At 42.0% G+C, this 12,846-nt stretch overlaps 1 protein-coding gene across 13 annotated transcripts in view; it reads right to left on the bottom strand.

The window, feature by feature from the left end:
• Positions 1-12,846, bottom strand: part of LOC122551995 (prominin-1-A-like) — a 281,448-nt gene that overhangs the window by 133,514 nt on the left and 135,088 nt on the right. The window lies entirely within an intron of this gene.

The following is a 12,846-nucleotide window of genomic DNA, read 5'->3' on the forward strand; positions in this document are numbered from 1 at the left end:
AAAGCTTAGCCTATGTGCTTGCATTTGCATCTTATTTGCATTTGCAACAAACTGTCCTATTAACTTCACATTCCCAATGAAGTTTTCCCCAGTTAAGAAACTCAATGCTTCAAAAACTCAACAATAAAAACTGAGCAGGTCCAATGTTATAAATCTCACTGATTTTATATTATATTTATTTTATTCTTTTATCAATTTTAGTTTGGAGCTCTGAACTCAGAACTCTGAGCAGAAGATGATCTTTGGACTGTGAACAGCAGCTTGTATTAAAAACCAGAAAAAGAATAAATAAGCTGTTGTTTGTTTGTGAAGGCAAGTATGAAAGTTAATTTAAGATTCTTGATCAAAAGGATGCCATAGATGCTTCAACACTGGGAAAAGCAGTATGTCTAATAAATGGCAGACATCTGGTCATTAACGAGGTGAGTAGCTAAGAACTCATGCCAGCAAGTCTGGAGAGAAGGTGATGGTCAAACAGAGGGAAAGAAGAAAGTGAGGACTGCAGATGCTAGAGATCAGAGCTGAATATGTGTTGCTGGAAAAGTGCAACAGGTCAGGCAGCATCCAAGGAGCAGCAGAATCGATGTTTCGGACATGAGCCCGAAGAAGGGCTCATGCCCGAAACGTCGATTCTCCTGCTCCTTGGATGATGCCTGACCTGCTGCGCTTTTCCAGCAACACAAACAGAGGGAAAGGCCAAAGTCTTTCAACTGAATTGTTTCTGAGAGAAGGAGGCTGCCTATAGATTGAACCATGAAGATTTGAAAGTTTTCTGCCTAACCTTCCATTACCAGTCACTAGAAGTTCAGAGAACAGAAACAAAGTGTTATATATTGCTGAAACTCCCTCAGAGTGAACTGATAAGGTGACCCTGATCAACATCTTCAGAAAATCATCTAAAAAGCTATCGTATATACCTTTGGAACAACACATTGTGAAAACTGCTTAGGTAATCTGGCCAATTTTGTTATTTTCTTTTATTTATCGTTAATTATACTTGTTTGTTTGTCTTTTATGAAAACAAAGGTTATTGGGTTTTAATTATAGACATCAATTAGATTACTTTGTTAAACAAAAAAACAAAGTACTGTGGAAATCAGAAATAACTGGAAAAACTCAGCAGATCTGGCAGCATGTGTGGAGAGAAAGCAGAGTTAATATTTTGGGTCCCGTGAACCTACTTCAGAATGTTAACTCTGCTGTCTAACTTGTTGAGCTTTTCCAGAGATTACTTTGTTGTTTAGGTTTGCTCTGTGAAAGTTACTGTACTATTAATAAATTATTACGTTTTTTGTTTAAGCCACAAACCTGATATCTAATATTAATTATTCGCAGAATCAGGGATTAGTTACTCAAAACTCTGCCTTGAAAACATTTAACGTCCTGACCTCCACTGCGCTCCATGGCAATGAATTTCACAGGCACACCACACTGGCTAAAGAAATATCTCCTCATTTCCGTTCTAAATTGACCCCCTCTAATTCTAAGGTTGTGCCCAGTCTCCCTGCCTAACGGAACCAAATTCCCAATGTCCACCCTTTCTAAGCCATGCATTATCTCGTAATTTCTAATAGATCTCCCCTCAACCTTCTAAACTCTAATGAATATAATCCCAAGATCCTCACCTGTTCATCGTATGTTAGGCCTACCATTCCAGGGAGCATCTGTGTGAATCTCCACTGGACATGCTCCAGTGCCAGTATGTCTTTCCTGAGGCATGGAGCCCAAAATTGGACATAAATGGGGCCTAACTAGAGCTTTATAAAGTCTCAGAAGGACATGGCTGCTTTTATATTCCAATCCTCTTGAGATAAATGACAACATTACCTTTGCTTTCTTAACCACAGACTCAACCTGCAAGTCAGCCTTTAGAGAATCCTGGACTAGCACTCCCAGATCCCTTTATACTTTGGCATTATGAATTTTCTCACCGTTTAGAAAATAGTCCATGCCTGTATTCTTTTTTCCAAAGTGCATGTTGAATTTCCTGGACTACTCTCCTAAACTGTCTAAATCTTTCTGCAGCATCCCCACCTCCTCAGTACTGCCCATCTGTCCGCCTAACTTTGGATCATTGGCGAACTTTACCAGAATGCCCCTAGTCCCTTCAGCTGTGGCCCCAACACTGAACCCTACACAGGACACCACTTGTCACGAGCTGCCATTCCGAGAAAGAACTTTTTATCCCAACTCTCTGCCTTCTGTCAGACAGCCAATCCTCAATACATGCCAGTAGCTCACCTCGAACACCCATGGGCCCTCACCTTACTCAGCAGCCTCTCATGAGGCACCTTATCAAAGGTCTTTTTGCATCCACTGGGCTTTCTTTATCTAACCTACTTGTTACCTCTTCAAAGAATTCTAACAGGTTTGTCAGGCGCGACCTCCCCTTACTAAATCCATAATGACTTGTTGTAATCGGACCCTGCACTTGCATGAATTTAGAAATCTCATCCTTAGCGATGGATTCTAGAATTTTACCTACATCCGAAGTTAGGCTAATCGGCCTATAATTTTCCATCTTTTGTCTAGATCCTTTCTTGAACAAGGGGGTCACAACAGCGATTTTTCAATCATCTTGGACTTTCCCTGACTCCAGTGATTTTTGAAAGATCACAACCAACGCCTCCGCTATTTCCTCAGCCAACTCTCTCAGAACTCTAGGATGTAGCCTATCGGGGCCAGGAGATTTATCAATTTTTTGACCTTTTAGCTTTCCTAGCACTTTCTCTTTTGTAATGTTTACCATACTCAACTCTGCCCCCTGACTCTCCTTAATTGTTGGGATATTACTCATATCTTCCACTGTGAAGACTGACATAAAGTACTTATTAAATTTTTCAGCTATTTCCTTATCTCCCATCACTAGCTTTCCTGCATCAACTTGGAGCGGCCCAATTACAACTTTTGCCTCTCGTTTGTTTCTTATGTATTGAAAGAAACTTTTACTATCATTTCTAATATTACTGGCTAGCCTACCTTCATATCCGATCCTCTCCTTCCTTATTTCTCTCTTTGTTATCCTCGGTTTGTTTCTGTCATCTTCCCAATTCTTCTGATTTCCCAGTGCTCTTGGCTATGAGGTTCATGAGATTGATCCCTGGAATGAAAGGCTTAACATATGAGGAATCCTCCATTATGTTGCTCTTCTAAATGTTTGTGCTAAAATGATTCTAGTGCCAAAGACAGAAGAGTCACATCAGGATGTTAACTCCCTTATCAGTTAAGGGAAGACAGTACATGGTAATCAGCAGGAGTTTCTTTGCCCATGTTTAACCTGAAGCCATGAGACTTCATGGGATCCAGAGTCAAGGTTGAGGACTGTCAGGACAACTCCCTCCTGACTGTATACTGCTGTGCTGTCACCTCTCCTGAGTCTGTCCAGTCGGTGGGACCGTTCATTTCCAGGGATGGTAATAGTGATATGTGGGACAGTGCCTATAGCGTATGATTCCGTGAGTACAACTATGTCAGGTTGTTCCTTAACTAGCCTGTCAGGCAGCTCTCCCAATTTTGGCACTAGGCCCCAGATGTTGGAAGGAGGACTTTGCAGGATCGACAGGGCTATTTCTGTCATCGTTTCTGATGCCCTAGGTCAATGTCGGGCAAACCGTCCTGTTTAATTTCTTTGAGACTTCAGTCAGGGTGATACAATGCTGCAGGACCGCCATGCTGTCACATGAGATGCTCCTTCTGAGAGTTTCTACATCAGTATCCCTTCAATGCCTCAGAATGTTACGAGATTTCTCTGTCCCTTGCTATGCCTGAATATCCTGTACATGAGCACTTAAAATATAACAGCTTGCAATTTATGCATTGATTTTACGCAGCGTATTGCACAATGCTAGAAATATAACATGCAAGTTGGCCACTGATCATTTCACAGCCCTAAATGTTGTAGTATAATTTTGTGAACTAGGACAAACATTTTCTTCTTGAAATGTATGGAACCATCAGAAACTCCTCCAAATGTCTATAAAGTGCATGTGACATCCCAGGTCATGGTTCCTCCCCTACACCCTCTCTTTAGTTTCACTGTTCCCAGCATTCGTTTGTATCAACCTGACTTAAATCTCAAAGAAATTAAACCAGAAGGATAGCACAGCATTGACATAGGGCACCAGAAACAACGGCAGAATTAGCCCTGTCGATCTTGCTAAGTCCTCCTTCCAAACATCTGGGGGCTAGTGCCAAAATTAGGAGAGCTGTCTCACAGGCTAGTTAAGGGATCTCATGGCTTCAGGTTAAACATGGGCAAAGAAACTCCTGCTGATTACCATGTACTGTCTTCCCTTAACTGATGAGGGAGTTAATATCCTGATGTGACTCGTATGTCTTTGTCTTAAGAATCATTTTAGCACAAACATTTAGAAGAGCAACGTAATGGAGGATTCCTCATATGTTAAGCCTTTCATTCTAGGGAACAATCTCGTGAACCTCCTCTGGACCCACTCCAAGGCCAGGATATCCTTCTTGAGGGATCGTACCCAAAATTGCTCACAATATTCCAAATGTGGCCTGACCAGAACCTTATAAAGCATCTCTCCTTTCAATATTGTAGTCCTCTCAAAATAAATGCCAATACTCTAATTACCTTCCCAACTACTGACTCAACCTGCAAGTTTACCTTAAGAGAACCCAGGATGAGGTCTCCAAATTCCCTTTGCACTTCAGATTTCTGAATTTTCTCCCACTTTGAAAATAGTCTATACCTCTATTCTTCCAACCAAAGTGCACAGCCTCACACTTTCTCATGTTGTATTCCATCTGCCACTTCCTTGCCCACTCTCCTAACCTGTCCAAATTCTTCTACAGCCTTCCTGCCTCCTCAATACTACGTGTCCCTCCACCTATCATTATACCATCTGCAAAACTTAGCCAGAATGCCCTCAGTTCCTTCACCTAGATCGTAATGTACAAAGTGAAAAGTTGTTGTCCCAACACTGATCCTTGCATAACACCACTAGTCACAAGCTAACATCCTGAGAAGGATCATTTTATCCCTACTCTCTGCTTCCTGCCAGACAGCCAAGCTTTTATCCATGCTACTACCTTGCCTCTAACACCATGGGCTCTAATATTACTCAGCAGCCTCCTATTGGCACCTTTTCAAATGCTTTCTCGAAGTCCAAGTAGATAACATCCATTAGCTCTCCTTAGTCTAACCTATTCGTTACCTCCTCAAAGAATTCTAATAGATCTGGCAGGTATGACCTCTGCTTGATGAAACCATGCTGACTTTGACCTACTTTACCATGTACTTCCAAGTATTCAGAAATCTTATCCTTCACAATAGACTCCAAAATCTTACCAATGGCCAAGGTCAGGCTAATCAGCCTGTAGTTTCTTTTGCCTTACTCCCTTCTTAAACAGGGGGGTTACATTAGCAATTTTCCAGATTTCTGGGACCTTCATAAATCCAGTGATTCTTAAAAGATCACTAATAACGTTTCCACTATCTCTTCAGCTACTTCCTTCAGAACTCTGGAGTTGAGTCCATTTGAATCAGGTGATTTTCCAACCTTCAGGCCATTCAGTTTTTCTTGTACCCTCTCCTTGATGATGGCCATCATACTCATCTCTGAACCCAACCTCTCTTGAATTTTTGGAATGTTACTTGTGTCTTCCACCCTGAAGACTGACATAAAGTACTTGTTCCGTTCCTCCACCATTTCTTTGTTCCCTATTACTACTTCTCCAGTATAATTTTCCAGCACCTCAATGTCCACATTTGCCTCTCTTTTGCCCTTTATATATCTAAGGAAACTCTTGCAATCTCCTTTTAATTACTGGCTAGCTTACTATCGTGTTTAATCTTCGCGCTCCTTATTTCTTTTCTCATTATCCTCTGTTGGTCTTTGTAGGCTTCCCAATCCTCTGACATCACATTTTGCATCGCCGCATTATATACTTTCTCTTTTGCTTTTATGCCTGACTTCCCTTGTCAGCTGTTGTTGCCTTGTCCTCCCTTTAGTATGCTTCCTTCTCCTCAGGATGAATTTTTGCGGCATCTCCTAAATTGCTTCCAGAAATTCCTGTCTTTGCTGTTCCACTGACTTTCCTGCTCACCTCAACTCCCAGTCAATTCTACCCAACCTCTCTCTCATGCCTCTATGGCTGCTGATATTCAACAGTGATACCGTTACATCTGATTCCAGCTTCTCCTTCTCAAATTGCAGAGTAAATTCTATCATATGATGGTCACTGCCTCCTCAGGGTTCTTTCACCTTAAGCTCCCTTGTCAAGTCTGCCTCATTGTACGTCACTAAATCCAGAATTGCTCTTTCCCTAGTGGGCGAACGCGAGGACTGCAGATGCTGGAGATTAGATTCGAGAGTGTGGTGCCAGAAAAGCACAGCTGGTCAGGCAGCATCCGAGGAGCAGGAGAATCAACGTTTTAGACAAGAAGGGCTTTGCCCAAAAGGTTGACTCTACTGCTCCTTGGATGCTGCCTGACCTGCTGTGCTTTTCTGGCACCACACTCATTCCCCAGTGGGCTCCACGACAAGCTACTCTAAAAAGCCACTTCGTAGACATTCCACAAATTCCTTTTTTTGCAATCCACGACCAACCTGACCTTCCCAGTCCATCTGCATATTGAAATCCCCCATGATCATTGTAACCTTGCTTTTCTTACATGCCTTTTCTAACTCTTGGTGTATCTTATGCCTCACATCCTGACTATTGTTTGGAGGCCTTTACATAAATTGCGGTTCCTCAACTCTACCTACACAGATTCTACATTAGATTAGATTCCCTAGAGAGTGGAAACAGGCCCTTAGGCCCAACAAGTCCACACCAACCCTCCAAAGAGAAACCCACCCAGACCCATTTCCCTCTGATTAATGCACCTATCACAATGGCAATTTAGCATGGCCAATTCACCTGACCTGCACAAATTTGGACTGGTGGAGGAAACCAGAGCACTCGAAGGAACCCCACGCAGACACGGGGAATATGTGCAAACTCCATGCAGACAGTTGACAGAGGCTGGAATCGAACTCAGGTCCCTGGCGCTGCAAGGCAGCAGTGCTAACCACTGAGCCACCATGCCGTCCATCATCTGACCCTATGTTGTTTCTTGCTATTGATTTCATTTCATTTCTTACTGATAAGGCTACCACACCCCCTCTGCCCATCTGCCTGCCTTTTTGAATAGGATGTATATACTTGGATAGTTAGCTCCCAGTCCTGCTGCCCTTGCAGCTAGATGATGCCCACATCATACCTGCCAATTTCCATCTGCACCACAAGCTCATTTACCTTATTTCATATTGCACGCATTCAGAAAAACACCTTCAGTTCTGTATTTACCTTCCCTCTTCTCATTGTCATCCCTTGAAGTTTTCATTTCAAACTTTTCCCAAACACTGTGCTATGTTGTGTTCTGGAGATTTAATAACCTTTCCTGAATTCTCCTTTCTTTTCATGTTTTTCATACTTCTCCTTGCGGTTGAATCCACCCCCACGGATTTAAACCTGCTGCTTTATTTCCCAATGGCCATTATACTTCTTGGAGTTTTACCCTTCCCTTCTCGCCTCACTTCCTAGGTTAAAGTCCTGTTGACCACCCTATTTATCCTTTTTGGTAGAACATTGGCACCAGCTCAGTTAAGGTGGAGACCATCCCAATGATACAGACCCCTCCTGTTTCAACACTGATGCCAGTGCCCATGAAATAGAACCCATCTTTCCCGTACCACACTTTTAGTCACATGTTTACTTCCCTTATTCTCATGTCCCTTTGCCAACCCTTGAGGAACTGTTCTTTCATTTATTTGCTAGTTCCTGATAATCCCCAAACAGGTTCTCTCTCCTCGTCTTGCCTATGTTGTTTGTCTTGACGAGGATCACAACAACTGGATCCTCCCCCTCCCTTTCCAAAATCCTTTCAATCCGATCACAGAGATACCTCACCCTGGCACTGGGCAGGCAACATACCATGCAGGCCTCTCAATCCTGCTTACAAAGAATGCTACTTATTTCCTTAATTGTAGAATCCCCTACAACTACTGCTCCCCCCTCTTGAATAGCCTCCTGTACCACGGTGCCATGGTCAACTGGCTCATTCTCCCTCCGGCTCTGTTTCTATCCACACAGGGAGCAAGTGCCTCATACCTGTTGGACAAAGTCAAGAACTGAAGCTCATCTGCTCCTAAGTACAGGACTCCTTGACCTGTCTCACTTGCAGTCACACGCTGCTGCCCCTGACCACTGACCGAATTTGAAGTACTTAATCTACCAGATGTGACTGCTACCTGAAACAAAATGTCCAGGTTACACTTCCCCTCCTGGGTGTGCTGCTGTGTCCAAAGCTCATATTCCAGCTAATCAATTCTGAGCTGACGTTCCTCCAGCAACCAACACTTGCTGCAGATGTGGTCACTGCAGCTCACAATGGGATCTGCCAGCTCCCACATCATGCAGCTACGTCTACTTAGTCAATTAATTAGTTAATCCCTAGTTAATTATTTATTAATTAGTTTAGCAGGTTTTTTTTTTCAAATTTAGGACAGATTTCCTCTCAGGTCACAACTCTCCTGTGACATCGTTTTTTCAGTTCGTGTGTGTGCTCCTCCTTCTGACTTCACTCCCTGGAAAAAAGGTCACAAATCCCCAAGGTTAGTTTTTATACTCACCACATTGTGTGCTCCTCCCTTTGACTCCACTCCCTGGAAACAAGGCTGACTGCACAATGTTCAATAATATTCGCGACTCTTCAGGTACTGAAGCAGTCCAGGTGCAAATGCAACAAGAGATCTGGACAATATCCATTGCTGACAAGTGGCAAGTAATATGTGTGCTACGTGAATGTTAGGCTATGACAATCACCAATAAGAGACAACCTAACCACAACACCTTCACATTCAATGATGCTACCATCTCCGAATGCACCTCTGTCAACATTCTAGGGGTTATCATTGTCCAGAAACTCAGCTAGACTCACCACATAAACACAGTGGCTATGAGAGCCGGTCAGAGGCTAGGCATACTGTGGCGAGTAACATATCTCCTCAAAGTCTGTCCACCATCCACAAGGCACAAGTCAGGAGTGTAAAGGAATACTACCAATTTGCCTGAATGACTGCAGCTCCAACAATATTCAAGATGCTTAACAGCATCCAGGAGAAAGCAGGTAGCTTGATTGGTATTATATCCACAGGCTCTGGATTAGAGGTGTTGGAAGAGCACAGCAATTCAGGCAGCATCCGAGGAGCAGTAAAATCGACGTTTCGGGCAAAAGCCCTTCATCAGGAATACAGGCAGAGAGCCTGAAGGGTGGAGAGTTAAGTGAGAGGAGTTTTTACCTTATATCGACAGGCATCTACTTCCTCCACCACCAATACTCAGTAGCAGCAGTGGGTACGAGCTACAAGATTCACTGCAGAAATTCACCAAAGATCCTCCAACAGCTCCTTCCAAACCCACAACCACTTCCATCTAGAAGGACAAGAGTCTTTTGGATGGGTATATGAATAGGAAGGGTTTGGAGGGATATGGGCCAGGTGCTGGCAGGTGGGACTAGATTGGGTTGGGATATCTGGTTGGCATGAACGGGTTGGACCGAAGGGTCTGTTTCCACACTGTACATCCCTATGACTCTATCTATGACTCAATGACAAAGCTCAATGATATATGGGAACATCAGTACCTTCAAGTTCCCCTCCAAGCCACTCACCATCCTGACTTAGAAATATATCGCCATTCCTTAACTATCGCTAGAATTCCTTCCCTAACAGCATTGTGAACCAAACCACAGCAGGGGGACTGTAACGGTTCAAGAGGCAACTCACTACCCACCTTCTCAAGGACAAGGAGGGCTGGGGAATAAATGCTGGTTAGCCAGCGATACCCACATCTCAAAAATGAAAAGAAAACTTGGCCCATACCTTGTATGTGATGTCAAGGCACACAAACATCTAAATGCTTCTTAAATATTACTGGGATTTCTGTTTCTACCACCCTTACAGGCAGTAAATTGTGTGTTACCACCGATAAGTGAAAACAATTTCCTCACATCCCCTCAAAACTACCAAAAGTTTCTTCCTGTTTATCCTGCCTATGGCCCTCATAATTTTATAAATCTCAATCATGTTCATGCTCTGTTTCCTCTGTTCCAAGGAAACCAACTCCAGTCTGTCTAGTCTCTTTTCAACTCTCCAGCCCAGGCAACATTCTGGTAAATCTTCTCTGCACCTCAATCATACCCCTCCTACAATGTGGATTCCAAAACTGCTCTTGCTGTGGTCTACCCAATTTTCTATGCAATTCCAGCATAACCTCCCTCATCTTAAAGTCTATGCCTTGGCTAATAAAGGTAAGTACCTCTTATGCATTCTGAATCACTTTATCTACCTATCCTGCTACCTTAAGAAGCAGGTAGAAATGCACACCAACATCCTTCTGATCCTCAGTGGTACCTAGGGGAAATAAATGCATGCCAAGCCCACATCCCACAGACGAAAAACAAAATCACTCCATCTAATGTGAGCCTATTAGACAAAATGACTATAGCATTTGTTAAAACAGTTGAAGTGAACATATATTTACCAAGTTCACACTTTAGGCAATGATTGAAAACCCTTGTTGCTGACATTCCCCAAGAATGGTTCTATTTTCTTTCCTTCCTTGCTCTTCTTGTGCAGGCCAGGTTTTAGCAATGGGGTGGAAGGACCTCATGGTATATTTTGTTAAATTTGAAAACTTAGGCGGGCATCCCAAAACAACATTTAACTAGAGGCCCCTGAACTGCTGAGAGTGTCCTGCACATATGTAGGATCACCTTCCTTAGATGTAGATTCTGGAGGCATTGGGGGTCACAGGCAGGGGTGAAGTGGAAGTGCAAGGTACATCTGGGTGCCCTGCTGGTGGGGTCTTTCAGTCCTCCCCACTGTGGTTGTCTTCTAGCACCATCCTGCCACCTTCAAAGGGGAAGCTGGAATGAGGTCAAGATCCTTCATCCCTTCACCTTCCATGGATGCAGCATACCCATAGCTAAAGCAATGGAGTACTTATCCATGCACATATCAAACAGCCACTCAGCATTCCAATGGATCTAGGTCTCTAGATTAGCTCGGAAGAGAAAATCTGAGCCGAAGTGAGCTGTCTTATACTACTACTTTGCAGTTAACAAACAGGTGGAATTCTGCACTAACGAGATACTGCGGTAAAGCTAAAAATATGTTCTGCCTACCACATTAAAGAGAAATGTGTGACATGAATTTCAATGCCAGTGTAGTGCCAGGTATGTAGGCCATATTTCCTAATGACTGACAAACCATATCAAACAAATCACTCTTTGACTGTCCATACCAGAAACAAACTGTCTGGTTTTGAATTAAATCAGTTATCAAAGACAGTTAACCATTCCTGCTTCATCTTCATGATAAGCATGATCTAATTAGTTAGCAATCTGTTCTCATCCTAAAAAGTTGTTGCTTCTATTCTAAAGTTGTTTTCTTCTTGACTTTCTGTCCTCATGAGTGCAAGAATGAAAAGATTCAAAGTCATGTCTCATTTAGCAATATTTATGTTCTGTACCATCAAGCATTACAACAAATACTATAATTCACATTGAGTCAACCAAACAATATTACATTGCACAAACAAATTATAGAAAGACACATCCTTAGAAACAGCCATATACATCAGTGAAATCCCAGATTTGATTTTGCACATTTACAGAGTTAACTGGGCTCAGCCAAAATAATATCAAGGGTAAAATTAAATCAGTTGACAATTCCAACAGTGGCCACTCTTTGCAATATCTATTTGATTGTCTGCACAGTGGATAAAAACAAAAAACTAAACATGTCCTGTAAAATATGGAATGGACTGGTAGGATTTGGCAGATCAAGTACGTGGTGCCTTCTGACAATGACAAAACACAAGGTATCCATCCACACAAACTATAAAGGCCATTTGTTTCTACAATAGCGTATTAACACATTTGCTCCACAGAACAATCCCTCAATGGAGCAAGTAGCTAAAGGAAATAGCCCCATCTTCAAGACCTATCTTCAGATTATTTCCATTTGAAATATTTTAAAATTAAACAAAATTATTATCAGGACCAGCATCTCAGCAAGTCATGTCTAATTCAACACCTCTATACATTTTGATGGAATACAGGTATTGATCTGTGATAATAACACAATCAAAACAGAAGAAATGATTTGAAATCAGTTGTATTGTTCTCCTCTCCTCCTGCATGTTTTAATAGGCCAGCAGTACACATCATCTATGAAACAAATGGCAACTTGCTGTACAAGGTTCATGTTACTTATGGAACAATACTGCTGCACCATATATCACTGCCTTTAGAAGATGAAAAAATGTAAATGAATGAAGAAACGTAGATCACAGATATGGACAGGTCATTGTAACAGCTTCATTACAGAAACTTTGCTAAGTTTTCAACACAAGTTTGTTTCACAAACAGGATATTTTTTCAATTCTTGTTCTCTGACCATTGGAAGTCAATGGTCAGATAAATTTCAACACTCTGCACCTTATTTTAAAAGAAAATACAGAGTGGTAACTTCATTTTGAAGAAATAAAACAAAGGTCAAACCATTTATCTTAAATGTTTTTTGACTGCTTGCCCTCCCAAGCCAACAAGGCTTTGGTGGTTCAATTTGGTGAATACATTTTCATTTCTTCAACAGATAAATCACATATTCTAGACAATATTATTCTGTGTTTAATTAACCAAAATAGAAATATGAATGTTCCTTTCCATGGAGACTATCACTGAAACTACAAATGAACTTGCTTGAAACAGAACTATTTTCCTTTTATTCATGTTCAAACTTGAATTATTAAGTTAGCTTCACCCCTTCCTAG

The sequence above is a fragment of the Chiloscyllium plagiosum genome, chromosome 1 (genome assembly GCF_004010195.1).
Source record: "Chiloscyllium plagiosum isolate BGI_BamShark_2017 chromosome 1, ASM401019v2, whole genome shotgun sequence".
NCBI classification, from domain to species: Eukaryota; Metazoa; Chordata; class Chondrichthyes; order Orectolobiformes; family Hemiscylliidae; genus Chiloscyllium; species Chiloscyllium plagiosum.